General features: G+C 33.6%; 1 long non-coding RNA gene across 1 annotated transcript; it reads left to right on the top strand.

The window, feature by feature from the left end:
• The first annotated feature begins 546 nt into the window (after window positions 1-546).
• LOC115968890 lies at window positions 547-1,412 on the top strand. The gene is made up of 2 exons (XR_004086819.1): window positions 547-709; window positions 1,074-1,412. It is a non-coding gene; the product is annotated as an uncharacterized LOC115968890 (long non-coding RNA).
• Window positions 1,413-5,977: the final 4,565 nt, after the last annotated feature.

Here is a 5,977-nt window from a genome sequence, read left to right as displayed (position 1 = left end):
TTCCAACATTGATTTTATCATGTTGTTATGACATTGTCAAAGAACAATGATATCCTATCATTTTAGCTAATTCCGGACAAAACTTGTATTATTGATTAGACAATATCTTTAAGCAAAATTCGGGTTTTTCTACAGAAAAATTCTAAGACCACACAAAATATCATATTTTGTACCAAAACTGTTCACGTGACAAATTATGAATAGTAAAGAAAAAACGACGGATTAATATGAAAGTGGCATACAGTTAGAACTACGTGTAGCAACTACAAGAAGCATGAAAAAGCCTCTGCCACTTCTTCTACCTTAAAAGTTGACACGTTGCTAGCCTCCTTAAACTTTGTGTGCCATTTGTCAGCAAAAGAAGAACCATGAAGAAGTCAATTTGCCACTTCAACTTCATTCTTTGCCATATGTTAGTCTTACTATTTGTGCCCAACAATGCCATGTACGTGTAAGATTTTCCGAAAATCTTATACGTGTGCCAGTTGGCATGAGACATGCAAGGCCTAGGAATTGCACTATATAAAGGAAAGCACTGTTGCAAGGAAGATATACAAACTGAAGACTACTGTACCTTAACTAGCACTATAGCAAGTAATTCAATTGAAAGGTATTGTGAAAAAATGGCAGATATTCGAGGAGTTTCAGGCATGGATTGTAATGACAAGTGTGGCTGCACTGTACCATGCCCCGGTGGGGTTTCTTGCAGGTAATCACTCAGTGTTCGATAGATATGTGTTGTGTTTGTGCAATTAGCTCCCCATGTTTTACTCATATAAACAAACATGGCCAAAGTGTGTTTTTCATTGTTCATTTAATTATGTTACAAAAGGGTATATGAAAAGCATTAGAGTTATGATAAAAATACAACAAAATGCAGAATTGAAAAGAATTACGGTACTCTAAATTTTACTATTATTATTAGAATTGATACTAATTGACTTCAGTATTTTTCAACGCAACCTTTAATACTTCTATATACTTTGATCCAAAAATTACCACCAAATTAACTTTGTGAATTTGGATTTATACCTAAGAATTTTTTTTTTTTTGAATTTTGCAATATGAAACAGGTGCAGTAACAAGGATTCAACTGCAAGTGGGGGTGAACACAAGACATGCACCTGTGGCCAGCACTGTGGGTGCAACCCATGCTCATGCCCAGAGAGTGCAGCGGCTGGTGGGGCTGGCAGGGGCTCATGCAAGTGTGGTGCTGGTTGCTCATGTTCAACTTGCCAGGCCTGATTTGGAGAACTATATTTAGATACATTATCTACCATGTGCTAGGTGTTTTGGTTTATTATGCAGCTTTAGACTGTTAAAAAAGCCTCATCATCTATGTGATGAATGGTTAACTAATGTTGGTTTGTGTATGGTTTTTCCAAGAATAATTAAGAATAAATATATTGCAACCTCTTGTTGCGTCTTTAATTATTTCTACCATATATGCTATGGAATGTTCTTCTGCTCTACCTTCTTCTTAATGTTTTTTTCCCCCTTTAATTAGTTATGTGGGTAGTACAAGATAAAGTATCAATCACCCAAAATAAGAAGGGAAAGGTGGAGGAATTTATGCAGATATATGAGAAAAATAACAGGATTTTGATCTCATATGACAACAAAACTTACCTTAAATTTGCATTTTGTCTAGATCAAGTTTAAAATTTAAAGGGCTGTTGCTCTCTCTCTCAAATTCTTCCTCATTGCCTCCCTAAGTAAACTTTTAATTGATGAGATTATTAAAAGAAATGGTTTTTAACAAAGGATCACTTTTAGCCCATGGTAAAAGAGGGATAATGCAGGTTGTTGGATTTTATTTATTTATTTTTATATCTGTATTAGTGGCTATAGTGCTTTCTCTGTACTCCAATTAGATGTGTTTAAAGGTCTTCTAAATCCTTTAAATATATATTCAATTAATGTATTTAAGGTAGATATTTTAATTTATATATTTTTTTTAAAAATAAAGGGGATATATTGATCAAAAGTTTAAAACAGTGTTCTGTTATTACAAAACTAAGGGATAGTGGCAAGGCAGGCAATCTGTTCTTATCATCTCTCATATTCTAGACATAAAGAAAATGTTAAAAAAAAAAAAAAATATATATATATATATATATATAAATATATTTTAAACTTTTGCATGAACCTGTTCTTATCGCCCATCACATCCCAGACATAAACAATACGTTAAAATACTGTTTTTTCTTAAACTTTGCTTGAATATTGCTTTTCGTCCTTGGTTTTTATCCCTAAATAATTAACAATGTTACTTACCGTGAACAATTTTCAATTTAAAAAGTTTTTATTTTTTAATCTCTAAACTATTATTAAGTTTGTTTCTTCTTCTTAAACTAGAAAACGAAAAATGAACTTTTTAATTTTAAAATTTAGGAAAATAAAATAAAATTCATGAAAAATTTAAGGAAGAAAATAATATTTTAACATAAACAATATTGATACAAAAAGTGAGACACTAGGAGCTGTTTGGAATTTGGTGTTTTTATCACTCATTACTCAAAAATGGTGGGACCCACACAAAGAAAGGCTATTTAGATTTGTTTTCAAGTTTTGTTTTCATCACTTAATTCTCTGATTTTTTAGTAATGAGTTAACAAAATTGAAAACAAGTTTTGGGTGTTTTTGAGTTATGGAAATTGAGTTATGATGGTATTTTTGTAAATACACACACATTGTGGGACCCACGGTCAAAGCACTTCTCATCCAGCTGCAACTTTTGAATTTTCTCCTGATTTTTTTTTTTTTTTTAATGTTTTGGAATGGGTCCTCGCCGCAACTTTTTAACTTTTAAGTTTTAAAAATGGGTTCCACATTTTTAAGTTTTTGAAGTTGAAAAACAGAACTGAGGCAGTGCCAAACCAGGTTTTGAGATATTTTGGGATTATTGAGCGATAGGAAATGAGTTATAGAGCGATGAATAATGATATTTGAGTGATAAGTGACCATTTTTTTTCACCCAAACAGCCATATAGGTTTCAAGATAGATATCCATATGAGGAAGGCATGGGGTGGCCAGTCATTAGTACTAGGAATAGGTTACGACTTTTAAGTTGTAAAATGCCTCAGGTAACCTTTATTATGCAGACTCCGAAATTAGACTAGATTGGTGTGTGTGTTAATTGTTGGTCTTGTTCAACTTTTGGAACCTGGGAAGTTGGTGGCTGTGCGCCACAATAATAAGAGAGCCATTTCATTTGTTTTCCTGCTTTGACCAACCAATAACTAATATGACTCAACCTTTGCTAGTGCGGCTCTATGCAGTGTAATCTCTATCTTCCTAATAAGGGTGCGCACAATGTCCCCAAAAGACTCAATCTAAACATTTGCATAAAGTAAACCAAAAGTAGGTGACAACAAAGTTGGTCTATGGGTAAGACTAGTGGAACAACCAAGTAACTACAGAACTCAAACTATGACAGTAAATATCGGTAAAATACTTTAGGTTGCACTTGTTGTGAGAACTTGCAAATAAGGATAAAACAATTCTATGCATCTTTGCTACAAGTTCCGTTGCTTGTATTTCACATACGGATGGGTGAACACAAACACATGCCTCAAATGCACACTGACACGTCGATTGCCATATTCTAGACTCTGCTAAAACAGCCTTCGGCCTTGTGTCTTTTGTCAGCATGGCAAAATAAATCAACAACATTTAGGAGACCAAAAATTTTAAGATTTTATTTGCAAAATTAGTGATAGGCTATAAGACCATGTGAAAGTAACGTATCAATCCCAATTTATCACCTTATTACTAAGTTGTGAAACTTTTTTTTATCTTGGTTTAACAATAAGTTTAATGATGCAAAACATTTTACAATTAGTGTTGAGGTGCAATGTTGTAAAGTGGTGAAAATTATGTAAAAGTGATGCGTTATCTCAGCAAATTTTTGTATCTCTGACGTTGCTCATAAACCAAAAGTTTCTTGATGACACGTATAATTTTGTAATGTGACTGTAGATCTCTAAGATTTGGATGTCCATTTGGCAGCATTACAAGGCCTAAGAAGAGACACTGCTATTATTAAAAGAAAGATATAGTGTGGTTACTTAGCTAATTCGCCTTCAGTCTGAACTTTTTTGAGGTTCAAAAATGGACACTATAGGACGAGATTCTGCTGTTTGCAACGAAACCTGTGGCTGCCCTGTTCCCTGTCCCGGAAGTGTGGATTGTAGGTCAGTCAATGTTCACTTCTTACATTCTACAAACTGTGCCTTTTGTTTGCTGATTTGTGGAAGAATAAAAAAATATATTAAAACTATTACTAATTTTACTATAAAAAGTTGCAAAATTTTTCTTTATGTTCTAAAGTTGGTACAAGTATCATTCTAGTGGAAAATGGATTTTAAGTGATGATGTTTGAAAACTGTGGTTGGACTTTTCTCATTTCTAATGAAAACATGGTATTATTGCCTCTTCTTCCAAATTGTTAGGCAGTCTATCTAAGACTAAGAGACCACCAAAACTCAAAAAAGTGAGAAATTTTCCAGATACTTTACAGGATCAAGGAACCGAGTAGTAATATTATACTGAACTGTAACTGAAAAAGAAAAAAAATAAAAGAATACCTAGATTGTTCTCATTTTTTCAAACCAAAGCTTTAAAACATAAAGAGTGGCAATAAGGGGGTAAAACAACAAATGAAGAGGTTCATGAAGTCCAGGTCATTGAGTTAAAAAAAAAAAAAAAATTAGAGTAAGAGTTAGGTAAGTGTCATACTTTAACCAATTGATTTTATTGGCTAATGAATCACATAATTGAATTGAATTGTCCTTTAAAAAAATGTAACATTCCTTTTGCTAGATTGGTCAATACAATCATGTAGTTGAATTCAATTGAAGAACAACATATGAGGAATGGTACCTAAAATTTGTTTTCTAAAATAATTTACACAAAGCAGTTATTAAATTTGAAGCCACATTACTATTTATCACTAAACCTTACTGTGGAGTGAAAATTTTGATCCATGTGACATAGAAATGCAATATGTTTGTAATGTGATCATGAACAGGTGCACTACCACAAGCGTGAGCTCAACCATAGCCAAAGATGATCATATGACATGCTCATGCGGCGAGCACTGCGGCTGCAATCCGTGCACATGCCCTAAGAATGTGCAGACCATGGGAACTGGCAGGGCCTTTTGCAAGTGTGGTGATGGTTGCACATGTGCAACTTGCCTTGCCAAATGAGAGATTGAGTTACCATGTACTGGGGTGTACTAGAGGTAAACAGCTAAAAGCCTCATCATTACTGTGATGAGTGGCAAATAATGTAGACCAGGGCTGTGTGTATGGTTTACATTGATAAATATAAGAATAAGTCTGAGGCCGTTGATGTACGCAAAAACTATTGTTTCTGAATGTTCTCCTTTATTTTTCCCTTGTGTTTTTTAGTAGGCAGCTATTCTAAATTAGACAAGAATCAGGTCTCAACATAGGAAGCAAAGTTGATAATTCAGTACAGTTCTAATGACATCATGTCAGTAATAAAGCTGTGTACTTGCAACCCCCCTATCAGTCAGACAGTCACTTGTTATAAAAACACATAATTAGTCAAGGAAAATGCCAAAGTTGTTAGCTTTACAAACTAAGATAACCATAAATGCGATTGGTGTCACTTCAATAACATAATAAATAAAATTTGAAATTGTGACACATCAGTTTATAAATCTTATATGTACTAGTCATAATTGTAGCATCACTCATAAGTCACACTCACCAATTATAAACAAACCTGAAGCTCATTAGCAGGAAAGTGCAGCTTAAAGCTGAGTGATCTTGTCTTTTAAGAATGGGGAGGCAAAAATGCCCTCAATGAACCCAGCTCTATGCAATTTTACCACTCTCTTCTCGAACAAGGTTTTTTGAAAGAGCTCAATTTAAAGACACTAAACAATTGCATCACATTAAGCACTCGAAAGAAAATCATAAATAGTACCAACCAAATCAAACA

This window comes from Quercus lobata, chromosome 11 (genome assembly GCF_001633185.2).
Source record: "Quercus lobata isolate SW786 chromosome 11, ValleyOak3.0 Primary Assembly, whole genome shotgun sequence".
Taxonomy (NCBI): Eukaryota; Viridiplantae; Streptophyta; class Magnoliopsida; order Fagales; family Fagaceae; genus Quercus; species Quercus lobata.
This window is presented reverse-complemented; position numbering and strand designations above follow the sequence as displayed.